Source organism: Schistosoma mansoni, chromosome 1, assembly GCF_000237925.1.
Source record: "Schistosoma mansoni strain Puerto Rico chromosome 1, complete genome".
Lineage (NCBI taxonomy): Eukaryota > Metazoa > Platyhelminthes > Trematoda > Strigeidida > Schistosomatidae > Schistosoma > Schistosoma mansoni.
In genome coordinates, this window is record NC_031495.1 from 43,711,996 (window position 1) to 43,729,516 (window position 17,521).

Sequence of the window (17,521 nt, forward strand, 5' to 3'; positions counted from 1 at the left end):
AAATAAAGCCTTATCTTCAGCCAATAAAGTATGTCTCTTTCCTCATGATCTGTATGATCATATGATCCAAATTAAATCTATTATCATATTTGGCAAAAGTACCATAAATAGTTTATTTACACACTGGACATCGATCGTTTCATTTCTTTTTTATCAATACTCGTTTCTTTACATAAACTTTTATTTAAGAAGAAAAAAAAGAGAAACGAAGTTTCAGCCAAAAGTCTATCATTGAAAAACTAGAAACTCGATCAAGGTACATTCATATATAATTAACACAATTAATTAATGAGGAGTCCCACAATAGGACAAAACGGTCGTCCATTGCTTCCAGGTTTTCCATGGTGGTCAAGCTTTAATTGACTTATGATCTTAACTATATAAAATTACTAAAATCTCCAGAAAAATCCCTTCTGATAATGATCATATGCTCACTAGTGACTGGCTCCATGAGGTGATTCCTGGAGTTCTAGTGAGAAGTCGTGACCAGTGGAGCTAATCCATGTCAGGTAGAGACAGGTATCTACCTCAGTGCAATGGAAGATGGTCGCGCAATTTCGTGGATTGGTTGAGGTTAGACATTAACACCGTTGGATGCCGTCTCAGTGCTCTAGTGGTTAAGTGCTCCGGCGCGAGACTGGTAGATCCTGGGTTCGAATCTCGCGAGGCGGGATCGTGGATACGCACTGTTGAGGAGTCCCATAATAGGACGAGACGGCCGTCCAGTGCTTCCAGGTTTTCCATGGTAGTCTAGCTTCAATTGATTCGTGGTCTCAACTATATAAAATTACTAAAATCTCCACGAAACCTCATTCTGATAATGTACAAAATATTTTTTCGTCACTATTCCGTTTTCAGACATAATTATTTATAAGTAAATATAATATAATAAAAGTTATTAATTAAATCAACATAGTTACAATGTATTAATTATTATTAATTTTGTTCTGGATATTTTTATTCATATTTATTTAACTAGTCTTTGTTTAGTTAAAAGTCATGTGTATTGATTTCTAATAGTAAGAATAACCTTCAGAGATTAATTGTCAAAAAAACAAACAAACTACATTTCTAAAAATAATATGCACAAATATATGAAAAATTTATCTGTATTGACTTACTGCTTCCTACCTAATCTCAAAATGAATAATAAAAAAAAGAAAAACATTTTTAACAGTAATATTGTAAAGGATATATCTAATAGCACTTGAAATATCGATGAAACAATTATGAGTAGAAGTTTGGTTGATAAAGAATAGTTAACTTAATTTTATCGGCTTTTCACAATTGACTTATGGAATGTAACATAATAGATAATTAATTAATTCATTCATTAATTATACATAAGCTTAATAGTACAGAAAAAGAGGCCTTATCACTGGAACTTAAATTTCACATACCAAAATCAAGTACTTAAAGTGTGGTGTAGGTTGCTTACATCCACATTAGTAGTATATGATGATGGTTAGGCAGAGAATGTATTTCAGTAGAAGATCGATTAGGAAGAAACGGAAACGAAACGCAATTGGTATTAAAATGCATGGGCAATAATAATCGGAGACTATGGTCTGATATTTGCAGAAGGAATGGTCACTTAATTACTTACTTACTTACGCCTGTTACTCTCAATGGAGCATAGGCCGCCAACCAGCATTCTCCAACCCACTCTATCCTGGGTCCTCCTTTCTACTTCTATCTAATTTCTGTTCATTCTTCTCATCTCTGTCTCCATTTCCCACCGTAATGTGTTTTTGGTCTTCCTCCTCTCCTTTGGCCTTCAGGATTCCATATGGAGGATTGCCTTGTGACGCAGTTGGGTGATTTCCTCAAAATGTGTCCTATCCACTTCCAGCGCTTCTTCCTGATTTCTTCTTCCACTGGATGGAATCTGGTTTGTTCTCTCCCACAGGAATGGTCAAGATTGAGACAATTGATTAATAGTTTGCAAACTAACTGTTTACTGTATAGTTGTCAGATTTTAGTGAGATATTCTGTAATTTCGTGTCAAATACATTCCATTGTTCCTACTCGTGTTCTTGTTCACTACAACAGGATTGATGCAGAAGCTCAATTCAAATATCAGTTTTTACCAATTAAGATATTTATATCCAATGAATGAGGAAAAGAAGAGATGGTTCAAATCAAAGTTAGCTAATGTTACTGACCAATATTTCGTTTCAGCTACACCAAAGTCAAATATTCTGTCCAAGAAACATCTGACAGCCTTAAGAAATATTAAACAAAATAACGAGGTAATAACCTTACATCCAGATAAAGGTTTAGGTGTCGGCCTAATAAACACAGCTGATTATATCACTAAGATGAAGTCAATCCTAAACGACCAATTGAGGTCCAAGGTAGATAAATCAAACAAGGATTTAGCTGATTCAACAGAAAAACGAATAATAAGCATGCTTAGAGGACTTCCAAAAATGAAAATGATTACTAATCCTAATTACAATGATCTAAGACCTCTTGTCTTACGTCTGCCTAAAATGGATGGTTTACCAATAGTTCACAAACGTGATGTATCTTTTATACCTATCCTATCAATGATCAGTTCATTGTATCACAAAATTGCATGCTGGCTGACAGAAACGTTAGAGCCACTTCTTAAGAGTATTAGCAACATATTCGTTTAGAGGTTTATTTCAATTAGCTGACAGATTAGATAGTACTAATGTTGCCAGTAAGTTCATGGTTTCTTTTGATGTATCATCCTTATTCACTAATATACCACTTTTTGAAAATAGTTATACAGTTTGTTAGAATTTCGATCTCTTACTTGTACCAATCCCAGAACTCAAAAAACTACTATTTATGAGCACAAAAAGCGTTCGATTCCAGTTGAATAACACCATATACTGTCAAATTAATGGTGTAGCAATGGAAAGTCCATTGAGTCCAATTATGGCAGATATTTTTATGAGGTATCCTGAATTATAATATTATAATTATAATATTGAATAAAGCCATTAATAATAATAATAGTAATAATAATAATAATCATAAAACACGGTGCCTAAACAAGCGATTAGTGAAACGACGTGATACACCAGATATTCTGATGATACGTTTATAGTCTGCAACAGTAAACAGCATAGGATCAGTCAGTTAGGACTCTCCAATAATGCTCATCCTGACACACAATTTACTATGGAACACGAAAAGAATGACATGTTTCACTTTCTTGATATTGTCACACAACGTAGAGGAGACGAGACAGTTCAACGTTCGGTTTATCGGAAAAGTAATTCGAATGGCCTTTACCTGAATTTCAATAAGATTTGTCCAGTCAGTTGCAAGAAAGCATTGGTCAAAACACTATTTATAGGGTAGAAAGAATATGTACCACCGACAAACTGGAAGGAGAATTGATGGACGTTGAAAAATGCCTAAGATATAACTGCTACCCACGGAAATTTATTGATAAATATAAAAAAACTAAAAGAAATAGGACGGAAGTGACTACAGTCAATAAAAAACAAATATCTATAAATCTCAACTTTAAAAGTGATGACGTCGTAAGCACAATCAGCAGGAAGCTTAACTCTGTGTTAGCTAGAACTTACCCGGCATCCAAACTAATAATTCTGTATAAAACAATACGTTCAATAACCCAATCAAAGATCGGGAAGCACCCCTATCATGTTGACGCTAACTGTGTTTATAAATTTACGTGTATCTGTCAAAGCAGCTACATCGGCCGAACAGAAATGAGGGCATATCTTAGATTTTTGAACATATTCCAAAAAGCCTTAGAATAAAAGAAAAAACAACCAAACACGTCTTAGGTACCTCTTAGTCTTTGAAAGTGATTCATAAACAAACAAGCCAAGATCTTATGAAATTTGTAGAAACCGTTTCTATCAGGCGTCAAAACTCTGATTTATGTGTTCAAAAATAGATGGTTATTGATCTTTCCTTGCTTTGGTGATAAATATTCCTTCGTTGCATCATAAAAAATTTCTTCATCGTTTCCTTTCATTTACTCAGATCATTACGTCTTTTTAAGTAGACGGTGTTCTAGATTAGTAATCTTATTTTATTAACTGAGCTTTACTCATTTTATTCCTATTAGCGTTTACTCATTATGTAATCACTTGTTTCTGGCCCTTTGAACTCTTGTCACAACCAGTTGTAAAATTTTCTTTTACATAAGGTATACATTTACAATATTTTATCCAATCTATTAAATTTGTTTAGAGTCTTGTTATACTATATTGATGTGTCTTCAAAATGACTTCCAACTAAACACTTTCATGTAAGTAATTTAAACCCATTTTTTTAATTGATTCTAAATATCGCAGGTTGTAAGCAACTGACGAGAGCCGAACGAAATAAAGTGAATTCATGCAATTCTGCTAGAATCTTTGTTCAGCTCTCTTCAAGATGATCAATGGAATAAAATCAGAATAAAATCATGATTCGTTTTCTTCACTCAAGTTGGCTATGTGTATAACAGTATAAATTCTAAGGATAACGGAAATAAACTTATAACCACTTTATAAGATGTTTATGGAATTTCTTTACTTTTGACAGACATTAAATACACCACTTTGAGTTTCACCATCTTATCTTTGCGACGTTTTTAAAAATAGACAATGAAAGATAATGGGTTATTTGTGAATGATGTATATATTTATGAACTCAAGAATAAATAGTCATTGTGTAGTGATTAATCACTCATTGTATAATGCTTGACGTTCATTGAACTTTGTAGATCATATCGAGAAGCTGACAATACTTTAAGTGACTCGACTTCACAATCTAAGTCGGTTAATGTTAGGTAGTTGACGGTTTAGTCTAATGTCCTCATCACAGCTTGATAGATGGCGATTAGCCAACACTAAGGACTAGATAATATAATATTTGTCGCTATTCCAGAATTCATTGGTGTCAACGACTTAGTCTTATAAAGCCCCAGTCGTGATTGAAATAACTCAGTGGTGCATGGTCGGATCTCACCGATAGCACCAGTTCTCTCGTGATAACCATGTTCCAACCATCATGAAACTCAAATCCAGTACATTTCGCAATCGCATCTAACCACCTGATGTTCGATTTTTAACCTTACCGGATAACAGTTATACAATGCAACCACATATTATTGTTGGTGATAGACGAGATATTAAGCCAATATTAATTTATCACAAAACCAATACTAGAATAAAGATTGTACATTCCTGACAGACTTCAGTTCATCAAATTTTCCAGACTTTACAATTTAGAATTTGATCTAAGAAATACTGAAATTTAGTCGTAAATTATTTTATTATGCTTGAATTGAACCTCCTTTTGTTTCCTTTTTAATGATTAACGCCATATGATATGTATATATACATTTTTCGCTACACTAGTAATGTTAGTAGAATTATTACACTGTTTGTCTTAAAGGATATTAATTCAGTGTCTATAAAATTCATAGCTTAAACATATGTGGTAAACAAAACGTATAGCTTTATCTGCTTAGCCACAGAAAAATAATGGGAAAATGTAATGATTTATTATTAGAGTTCTACTGATGAATTTTATAGTAATGGATATACATGCATATAGCATTTCTTTAACAACTCCAATTTCATTTTGAATATTTAAGATAATAAAGAAGTAAGCGCAGATGTTCAATGGTCAACCTTTTGCCATATTACTGAGCAACTTTAAAGATAAACCAAGGAAACTTACATTTCTGGCATAAATTTAATTTACATGGATAGATAGATTGAAGTAGACTAATTCAGAAATACAGAAATTAGAAGTCGTGAATATTCATAATGCGATATTTCACTACCAAGTTGTCTTGATCAAACGGTTACATTTTTAGAAACTGAGCAAAGAGAACCCTGTTTTAATTAACAACCAATAAAAATCGCTACGATTAGATAAAACAATAATACCGTAGTGAACGGGAACGCAGGCAGGGACAAACAAATGTAGTTCGACACGAAATTACAGAATCACTTAGTAAAATCTAAGAACCATACAGTAAATACTTCATTTGAAAAATCTCAATCAACTGTCTCAGATTTGATCGTTTATTCGTTTCCTCACCAATCCTTCACTGTTGTCGTTCTCTTTCCTCTGATCTTCTTAACCTTGTGTGTCCAGGCATTTCACTTCCGAGTGATGATCTATACTACTTATATCTGTCGATATCAATAACATACATCACAATACCGCCCAGATAAAAAAGATTGTAAAAACAAAAACATCAGATGAATCGGAAAATAAATGGTAAGAAATTTCAAGAATTGTTAATATATAGCTCAAGGCAAATAAAGATCAAAGTTAGTTAAAAATACATTTTATATATAAGATTCATTATCTTAGAGTATCTACAAAAAATAAAGGAAGGAGCAGCGAGTCAAATCTAGCTTCTTATCAACATAGAACAAGATATGATGACTGATCAGCTATCTGTTACATTGAGTATCTATCCGTAAATATTCATCATATTCCATGAATACGACATTTCGAACCATCGTTAATATATCCATTCGATTAATAATGAGAACTTCTGGGTCTCATCCCAGCAATTACAAATTTTTCTTATTACTGGTTGCTCTCGAACCAATAGTGACTTTTCGCTGACAAGCAGTTTAAAAGAAGTTGCAGCAATCAAAATCAAAACTTTTAGGCATGAAAATTAAGAAAAATGAGCACATCTATCCAAAAATAATTACTTACTTATATTTGATAACTTCGTTGTTAATAATACAGAATACTCTTGAAGAATAATGAGATCTAGAGCTTATAAAACGAACTACCTTACAACTTCATGTGTAGTTGAGCTATTTACACTTCTGACTGACAATTATCACTTTGTGTTCCACATTGTATGTTTTTGTAATAAAACAACGATAACATATTTGACCCAAAAACAAGGTATCATTTTTATGGATCATACTAGTGTCAAATGCTTAGAGTTTATCAACCGGAGGTTATAAATTTAGATTTTGGTAATTTTGACATCCGAATCGTTATAAGAAACATAAATCCAATGACTTTCGCTAATGAGCACAAATAGCCATGGAGTTATATTTCACGACTTCTCATAAGAGGTTGTATGGTTAAATCGGTAATTAGCTTAATCTGATATTCAGCATTTTATGCTAACCTCATTACTTTTAATAATACGAAAAATCTGAAATTGCACAGTCATACTTTAACATCATTTCTCCATCACATCATCTCTGTGCGCTGCTTATACTTCCTGCGTAGTTAACTAACCATTCTTGTACATTCACTTGCTATTGTTTGGTTGAATATTCCCATTGACATTTAGGACTGCAACTGATCAGTTTCCTATTGGCGATATGTCCATACTATGCGTATTGCCAATAGGAAATTGATCAATTGCAGTCCTAAATGTCAATGGGAAGATTCAACTAAACAATAGCAAATAAATTTAAACTTCACCCCATTACACAAGCAAGTGGATATCAGGTAGCAGTGGCTAAGTGGATAACGCGATGGTGTTTGAAGTGAACGGTTCTGGGTTCGAGTTCCAGAGTGAACATGAATTCTGAGATGCAGTTACATCCAGCTGACAAGTCCTGGGTTCCACTGCTAGCCACTGTCCATCTTTGCTTATCATTCTCGTACAGTTGTAGTTTTTTCTAAACGATAATAAGATGTTTCTTTAAAGCTACTTTTCGCTATATTTTGATTGACAATATACATTGTATGAGGAGATTTATATCATTGTCTGTTTACATTAACATCTCGCATAAGTTATTATCTATAGTGTATTTTTCTTACTCTTTATTCAAGAATTTCTTAGTCGATGTGAAATAATCTAAAATTATTTGAAGAATATTGTAAAGTTTTCAAATTCTTAAGAAGTGACTAAACTTTACATCAGGTTATAATCATATCACTATGAATTGTTTTATTCAATTTACCTAGATATTTATTTACTTAGACACTTAATTTCATTAACGCGGGATCGTGGATGCGCACTGCTCAGGAGTCCCATAATAGGACGAGACGGCCATCCAGTGCTTTCAGGTTTTCCATGATGGTCTAGCTTCAATTGACTCATGATTTCAACTATATATAGAAAATGATATTCATTGTAATAGTGACTTTTCTAGTTTGTTTTTCTTTAATAACAGAAACTGTATATTCTATTGACAAATAGAAAATGAATTAATAAGTAGCATGTATAGTAATTATATCCAAGGGAAAAGAAAAAGTGACCTTTTTTTTATCTAAACCATAACAATGATTGTATTGTTGAATGAATTATTCAATATTACATTGTTTTTACTCAGCTGATTAATAATTCATAATATCAATAATCGATTTTCTTTAAAGATTTTATATAAACACATCTAATTGGCATTCATGTTTTTTAGAACTCCACAGTGGAATTCGGATATTCGTTTTTTTTTTATTTTAGAAAACAATGTTTTATTCAGTTGTTATGTAAGTGGAAAATTAAAAAAAAATCATTACATTTATAATTAAATAAAATATGTGAAAACAGTTTATAAAGACTGACTGAATTGAAGACATTAGTAAAAGCGTAAAATTGATCATAGTGACGTGATTAAATCGATTTTCCCTTTCTAAAATTCTAAGTTTGTTAGAAAGAAGTAAATTTATAATTCAGTAATGTATTATATTGTTAAAGAATGCATTTAGATCTTTTAACATTATAAATTGAATATATATACTTAGTTTATAAGAACGTTCGTCGAAATTAGAGCGAATAGTTTCACAGTATTTGAGCGCTGAGTTGATGTAAGACATTAAATATGAATAATATATTTGTAGAATCTCAGTGAATGAATTTGAAGTAAATCCAACGTTTCGCCTGGCGATCTGGTCCAAGCTTTTTCAAGGAATTATAATCAGACATCAAAATTATCCTTTTTTATGGGATTTACTTCAAATTCATTCGCTGAGATTTTACAAATATATTATTCTTATTTAATGTCATATACTTAGTTGTTGGTAAATTTATATCAAATACTGCCTAGTTCAATATATTCAAATTGCGCTATTGTTCACTTATGTAATTCATATACAAGTCAGTGGAATTCAGTTATCATTTTTGGAATCAGTGATTGTATTTGTAGTGTATCTATTTTTAATACATAAACAAAACCTCATATGTAATTATGCCTTCTTCTTTACATCCAATCGTATCGGTTCTTGTTCGGTTATAAAGGGATAAGTAACTAGTTGTGTCTTCGGAACATATCTATATCAGTATTTTATCCAAGACACAACAGGTGTTATTCCTAATTTCTATATTATTTGTTTTGTTGGTGAGACTATAGTTAATGGACGACCCTTGAGAGACGCTAAAGTGACCTTGAGAATGTCCACCTACCAACTAGAGCTAAATGAGGGTTATAAATCTGTGTGAACAATAAAGATTCTGATTTACAGTTGATGGTGAGGGTTAGAAATTAGATTTGAGGTTTTCATCATAACTGACATCAGTTATAATGCCACAAGAATATTCAGCCAAATGGATCAATGAATTTCGCGGCAAAACCTAAGACCTATTATCCAAAATCTGATTGGTTTGTCCATAATTTATAGTTTTGCCGTTTTGTTTTAAATGTATTCCTCGTTCATAAATTTCAGTAGCACTTTGTATTTTTCCCTCTTCTTTGTCTCCCATTACATAAACCTCTCCGCATGCTGTGTTACTGTGAAAGAGTAAAGAAATAGACCGATACACATTCATCTCAATTATTACACTGATTATCCATTAAGTACGAGGTTCATTTCTACAGCATTTCACTTAGAAGTTCTTATATCATTTTACAGTTAATTGACTAGTCTAATTTCCAAAAGAATTACTGGGACTATCGTTATTAAATTAAACCGCGCGTCTTCTTTTATTATAATTGTCCTAAACTGATATAGGTTAGACAACCATAGTAAAATTTCAAGCACTAGACAGCAATTGACTGAAACCAGATATGTATACCATTGGATTTAGGCTCAGGAGTCTAAAGGCTCATAGTTCGCGTGCACAACCAAAAGCCTTGGCTTTGATCTACGGTGATGAGATCGAGTACCACTACTACCAAAGAGTAACATATTAAGACGAAACAGCTGTACACCAATCCCCCGTTTACAACGGTTCTCTAATTTATGTCGGCTATAAATGTCAATAAAACTGTAGTAGGCGTCGAGTTGCGGTTGACTATGATCACCAATACAGGGAAACTACGTACCAGTTGCTATATTATATCCCTCTGAAGGCACCATATCAGAAGGCAATTGAAGTTTGTAGTAAGATGTATTTGTTGGCGATGTTGTGGTATCGAAACAATACCGAGATCGTGCCAAAGTTTACAAGCGAGACTACTGAGCGTACGAGAGTTCGTGCAAGGTAACGAAGCAATGGAAGAGTGTATTTTTTGGTACACTTAAACAAACAGGTACAGTAAAACAATCACTGGTACAATTGGTTATTATAATAATTGTTTCCGCTATAACAATTGTGTTCTCTCCATAAAAGTAGGTCACCACAGAATAAAGCTTATTAATTACCGTTTTTATTTTATTTCATAAAGAAGATTAGGAATAAAGTAAACGTATGTAACAAAAACTAATTCATTTCAAAGATACAAACATAAACCTAAAAAATGTATTCGCGTCAACAGATAATCATTTCCATAATAATCCGTTTCATTTGAATTAGGGCAGGATTACCATATGCTTTTATTTGACGCATAAGTTCCTTGAACTTCTTTCCTGTCGAATGGAACAAGAAATGGGACATATTGTTGACAAATTCATATTTGCTTCAATGTTGAATTCACGTCCATCTGGAGAGTTACAATGTGTGTATTAACTAGGTACAGAACAGTCAAACGATAACTACCAAGTATTCAACTACCAAAACATAGAATGATGCTAATTTAAATGGATTTATTCAGTCTTGATTAGATAAGCGAGTAATAAAACATGGAGTCTGTAATTACTGCTTTAGTATACATATTGTATAAAACGAATAGAAGTCTTCGCTGAATTTCCACTTGAGACCAGTTTATGGGAGAAGTTTCCTCATCTGTTTGTTTGTATTACTGATTATCCAGCTGTGTGCAGTAGTTGACTTTCCACTGATCGTCTTCTGAATTTCTCATTTGTTGTTAATATTGAAAGGTAAAAAAAACTCATGCATGTAAATAATTCATCATGCAACCTCTTAGTATAATTGTTTTTCATAACATGATATAAACATTATTATGAGTATGGAGTTGTGGAAATTGTTGAGTTTTCAACTGAGATCATGGATCGATCGATGTTAGACCACCATTGAAAACCTGGTAGCACTGAACGGCCGTTTCGTCCTAGTATGGAACTACTCACTAGTGAGCATCCACGATCCCGCTCGTGGGATTCAGACCCATAACCTTCAGTCTCGCACCCTAACACTTAACCTCTAGACCATTGAACCGGCACCCATGGTGTCACCATGTGCTTATTGGGGGCTAGCTTCTAGTGGTAATCCTTCGAGTTCTAATCATAAGTCGTGACCAGTGGAGCTTATGTGTGTCGGGTAGAGACAGGTATCTACCCCAGACAGTGCGAGATGGTCGGGTATTAACACTTTTGGATACCGGTTTAGTGGTCTAGAGGTTAAGTGTTAGGGTGCGAGACTGAAGGTTATGGGTCTGAATCCCACGAGCGGGATCGTGGATGCTCACTAGTGAGTAGTTCCATACTAGGACGAAACGGCCGTTCAGTGCTACCAGGTTTTCAATGGTGGTCTAACATCGATCGATCCATGATCTCAGTTGAAAACTCAACAATTTCCACAACTCCATACTCATAATAATGTTTATTCCCATTATGCGACAATACATATTCCATAACACTAGAAATGAATACACGTTGTTTGTGCCTACTATAAACGGTGAAACTGAGAACACAACAAGCTGATTACTTACGCCTGTTACCCCTCGTGGAGGAGCATAGGCCGCACACCAGTATTCGCCATCCAACCCTGTCCTGAGCAATCCTTTCCATTTGTTATTCATCCTTTTCATATCTGATTCTATTTCCCGAGGTAATGTGTTCTTTGGCCTTCCTCCACAACAATCTAGATAAAACTTAATGAATAATCAGTTTTGACTATTGTTGTGCAGAATCCTTTTCAACCAGTCGCTCCATCTTTTATAGCTATATGAACTATTTAATATGGCCACCAAATACAGGTACTTTGTGATCATAATTGTCCCATGCTGTATGTAAGTAAAGTCAGCACACTGAGCAACACAGTCGTCCGACTGCCTTCAGTAATAATCCAAACACTTACGGAATGAAATGACCTCCCGCCAAGTGAAAAATGTTACTTCATTACTGGTCTGTGCCAACGCCTGAACTATTAAGTAATGTCGTGCAGCGCACACACCACTTCTCTTATTATGAAAGTCACATAATCTCTGCTGAATTGGTGTATGACTTAATCTCGGTACGGACTCAGAAAGCTCAGTGGGCTTTGCTAAATTGCTTCACTTGTGACTTTAATAGACATCCGTCTGCCAACAAAAGGACGAGTTTATTGTTCCACTTTACGGATGTGGAGCACGAGCATTAAGAATAGGGGATATTCGTAGTTCACTAGTATTCGATCGCAGGTGTCTTCGGAGCTTCACTCATGTGTTTTGGTTCGACTGAATGAACAGTGTCGAGGTTAGAAATGGAGTACTGGGTAAGGACAGCAAATCAGTTGACGAAGTAGTGAAACTCCGTGAACTGAGGTGATTAGGACATGTATTTTGTATTTGCAACCAATGGCAACTTCGACGGACGATGTAGGAATCGTATGCTGGAAGGATGCTAGGTAGATGGAGAGTACGTAGTTGGCGTTGGTAGGATTACTGTAACCAATGATTAGAGACTCCGAATGACGTGACTGAGAATCATCCTTAGTGGTTCAGGTGCATTCACTATTTGTCTTCCATAAGATCATGAATCACGAAATCTCACACTGTTTTTTTCAGTACCTAATCGTTTCTACTTCTACTACCAATGCTACTGATATTGTTACTACTTCTACTATTCTGGTATCTGTTTCCAAATAATTCCACCTCACTGTGCTAATGCGGTATGGCGACTGGAACCGATACACATACTGTCTGGTTCGATGATATTTAGCTGTTTTCGGTTGTTTGCTGCGTTCATCAGACTGCGTACCATAAATTAAATTTTCCCAGTTGCGGGAAGAGTGATGGCATACAACTACCTCTCTTCGCTGCTCCATTCCAGAGACTAGGTTAGAGAGAATCCTTCAATCTCACCATTCCTCTTTAATTTTATCATCAGTGGCATTCTGGAAACAAATCTGACGAAATCGGGTAGTAGTTCTGTGGATCTACAGCCTGGAGATAAATTTGTTGGTGTCGAGCATGAAGATGACATTATCTTAGTGTACGATGATACTCAGCCGATACAGTCTCCACTTAATTGGTTGGAAATCATTGTCCGTAGCTATGGCATGTATTTAGCACCTTCGAAATCCAAAGCACTTTTACGAAACTGTCAGGAGCCTGTGACTGCATTCACGCTAGATGATGAACAGTTAGTAATTGAAGGGTTTGAGTATCTGGCTGGTTGTGTGTGTTGATATTGCTGTTATTGATGTGACCAACTAACGTATAATGGAAGTCGGAATGGCTCATGTCAACCTAAGTAACGTTTGGTGACGTTCTGATTTTAGTCTGGCCGTGAAAGTTTGGGTTCACAAAACGTCGATGAGACCAGTTCTGCTCTGCTTTTGAAACCTGTGCCCTCTGAATCGAGGATGTTCGGGAACTTTACATGCTCGATCATCGTTATCTCCAAAAGACTGCAGACGTCCAATTGCAATAGTATGTGTTCGGGAACAGTTAAGATAATTCAAACATTGGCTACTGTGACTTAGATATATGTTACGAATAACGTCCCAGCGACTTTCATATCGCGCGATATTTGTCAAGGCTGAGACGGGTTGGAAAAAGCGGAGGTGGTCATTTTATGACATGGTGACGGGGTATGGAGGAAAGTTCCATTTGTCTGTTCATCACGCTTCCCTGGTGGGGTTGCAAGAGATAGTACAACTCGGTGGCTTGAGACATTATCAGATATAGCTTAGAATAGAATCCAGAGGATGTACTGGTGTATTTTCTTCTACTTTCCGCATAAGAGTGAGAGGAATTACTTCAACTGAAAGGATTGTCTCTGTTTTTACTTTTCTAACTGGACTGTTTCTCCTATTATACACCACTCTAGTTCACTTGTTTTACTCATATAGTCACTTTTTGGTTATATTCATCCCACTTCATTTATCTCTTCACAATTTCACTCACTAATTTGTGTGATACATATTTATTTTAATGCTCGTTTGTACCAGTATTTTTTTTGTTCCAAATGGATAGAATATCATACATTTACATTAAATTAAATTCAAAATAGGAAAACTGTTTGCGACATTTGTGCAGTTGGCTACATAGATTGTAGTATTCCGTAAAATTAATAAAAACCGTGTGAAGACGGCAGTAATAATATTTTTTCTGACCATATCAATTCTGGCTGTTGTTTTTCTAATATGCAATCGATACATTAACCAATATCAGGTCAAGGGTTATAAATGTCATAGTAACAAAAAAGAAAATATTGGTTATAAAAGTATTAACCACATAATGTGAGGGAAAAATCGGAGTGATGATTAGAAAATTGTAAACGAAAACTAACTAAATTGTTATTTCCTTCCCCCTAGAATAAAGTTAAGAGGATAGTGAATTTCACTTTACGAGATAAACAAAATACCATACATAGAAAACATGCAAATAACATAAATAGGATTAACTGTATGAAAGCAACATACTATTTGAATATATTCCTCTAGGGCAGAGAATCATAATTATTCTGTACTTTATTTAGTCCGGGAATTACATACATCGTTGACTACTAGGATATGAAATATATCCATGACCTTAGGGCTATCGAACAGTAAACAGCTCTCTATGTTAAATGTGATTTGAACTTTTGACGCACCGGTTGATGGTTAGACGAATAAAATAAAGAGACACTAAATTCAGTCACTTAATTCACTAAAACATTTGAAATGTAAGAAGTAGGTAGCGTACATAATAAGTATATGTTGATGTTCCGTGTTTTGCTTGATCGATTCTTGTAGGATAAACACACTTCAGGTTTGTAAGTATCATTACCAAGGTTTCAAACGAATTGAGCATTGGGTAGACTGTCGCTATTAAATATCATATATTTGTAATGTCTTAATGAGTAGAAAAATTAAATTTTCTAGCGTTTCATAACTCAATATTAGCCAGTTCTTCAGAGAATAACTAAACAAATTAAACTATGTTAAGTCCACACAACTTAGTCTAGCTTTCGAACAGATCAGTTTATTCATTCTTCTTGGGTCACATTCTGACCTTGTCAGTTATTCGCTTTTCAACCTTGACTGTTATAATATGAGCGTATTTGTGTGTACTTATTAACCTATTCATCGCATGTCTGCAACTTATTTTCGCTCGACTATAAATATAGATTCACTCTTAGTTTGAAGAGGGAGATTGATTATCAATACAGTGATCTTGAGTGCTGATAGAGGTCGGTTATCACATCCCAGTTACCCACACCATGGAAGTATTTTATCTAGAGGTGTCTGAAAAGGAAATTGGGTTAGAGGTGGTCTTAGTGACCAAATAGCCCGACCTTAGTGCCCAAGGGACAGCTGCTTGTGGCCGGTCACACACGACCTTTTTGTGAGTAATTTTCGTGTTAGCTCTGAACCCGTTGGAACCTTACCACCGGAGACGGAAATTCATGGGGTAAGGTGAGATGTGTATTTTTTAGGGTCAACCTTTTCTAACTCCACCCCTCCTTGTGGGAAGGCAGCGTCGCTGTTATACTGGTTATCTGAGGAAACACCTTACTGTCATCATACGCCTGTACAGTCAGAAGTACGACTTCGTTCTTGGACCTTGGGGTTTGCTGCTTTTAGTCTTACCGCTCTTCAACCAACCAGTCTGGAATGGTAAGAACATGAGGAATGATTGTTCCATCCAGTATAGCTCGATTGGTTCATAACGATAGGCGAACCCGGCCACTAAGTCAAGGTAGCAGCAATGGTCGGGCTTATTTACTTACGACTGTTACTCCTCGTAAAAGAGCATAGGTCACCCAACAGCATTCTCCATCCAACCCTGTCCTGGGTATTCCTTTCCAGTTGCTATTCATCCTTTTCATGTCTGCTTTCAATTCTCTGCACAGCGTGTTCTTCGGTCTTCCTCTTTTCTGTTTCGCTTCAGGATTCCAAGTTAGGGGTGACGCAATTCGGTGATTTCCGTGATCCATTTCCTATCCACTTTCAACGTCTATTCCTAATTTCCTTCTCACTGGCCACTAAAGGCTTCTATATAATATTGTACATAGTCATGAAGTAATACTACCCTGGTAAAACTCTCAAGTTGATGTAGAATGTGAAATTAATCTTGTAAAAAGTCAGGACTTGTTGAGCCAAGCAATTCAAGAGTGAGACAAGGATAGATCAACGACCATAAATGATCATGCTTTGTCGCAAATCGACCATGTTTGAAGTCTGGGTCAATAAAAAAGCATTTTATCACTAACTTTACAAATAAATTTGCTTTGGATTGAGGCAGTTAATTCATCAGAACACTTAACTTCCAAAAATCTAAAGAATCTGTAACTTTAAGTCAGTAGTCTACATACTTAACTACCAATTCCTTCAATTCGATCTGTGCAATTTAATAGTATCACTGGCACTAGTATAGTTCACTGTTTGAAAGTGTTTATAATTACTGAAGTGACTGGATATTAATCACATCTCTTTAAAAAGACTAACTTCTTTCACAACCTGTGGTTTTAGATCTGCAAATGAAAATAAAACCAGTAAAAGATAAAATCTAACGAAAGATAATTAAATATAATCTAACATGATCGTTGTATAGAATAGAAATGCATGTGGATAAAACGTCTAACCCTCACATAATAACATCGTGAACATATGATATTATATGGCCTAAAATGTCCAAATGGTACGTGTAATAGTTCATATTTTTCAAGAAATTCGCTTTCATTATTAGTTAGATGAAGAAGCTAGGTTTAAAATATTTTCTGTACTCACCAAATTAGCTCAAACAGAAAGTTTAACACCAAACTGTTGTGAAAAATGCAGCTAAGTGAAAGCACTTTAAACATCACGAAATTAATATGCACATTATTTACATTATCATTCCACCTTGTGTAATAAATTCCATATATACCAAAGCTACTCACAAAAATAACTACTCTGTATATGTTTGTGCTACACCAAAGTCTAATATTGATTTAAAACAAGAATATTTTCAGGCCAAATTAAATATAAAAAAAATATTTCAAAAACAAACTAACCACAAAAATAACCAGCATTGTAGCTGTGTCTGTTTATTTGTGAGATATCAGACAAAGCCTTGAATCGATAACACATGATAGATTTGTTTACCGTATATCCAAAAAAAAATTTTTACAAGTTTTT

The 17,521-nt window shown here is 34.6% G+C and overlaps 1 non-coding gene across 1 annotated transcript; it reads left to right on the forward strand.

Moving 5' to 3' along the window:
- The first annotated feature begins 600 nt into the window (after positions 1-600).
- Smp_tRNA_01420_Pseudo_CGA.1.1 lies at positions 601-670 on the forward strand. Its single transcript has one exon. It is a non-coding gene (tRNA).
- The last annotated feature ends 16,851 nt before the right edge of the window (positions 671-17,521 follow it).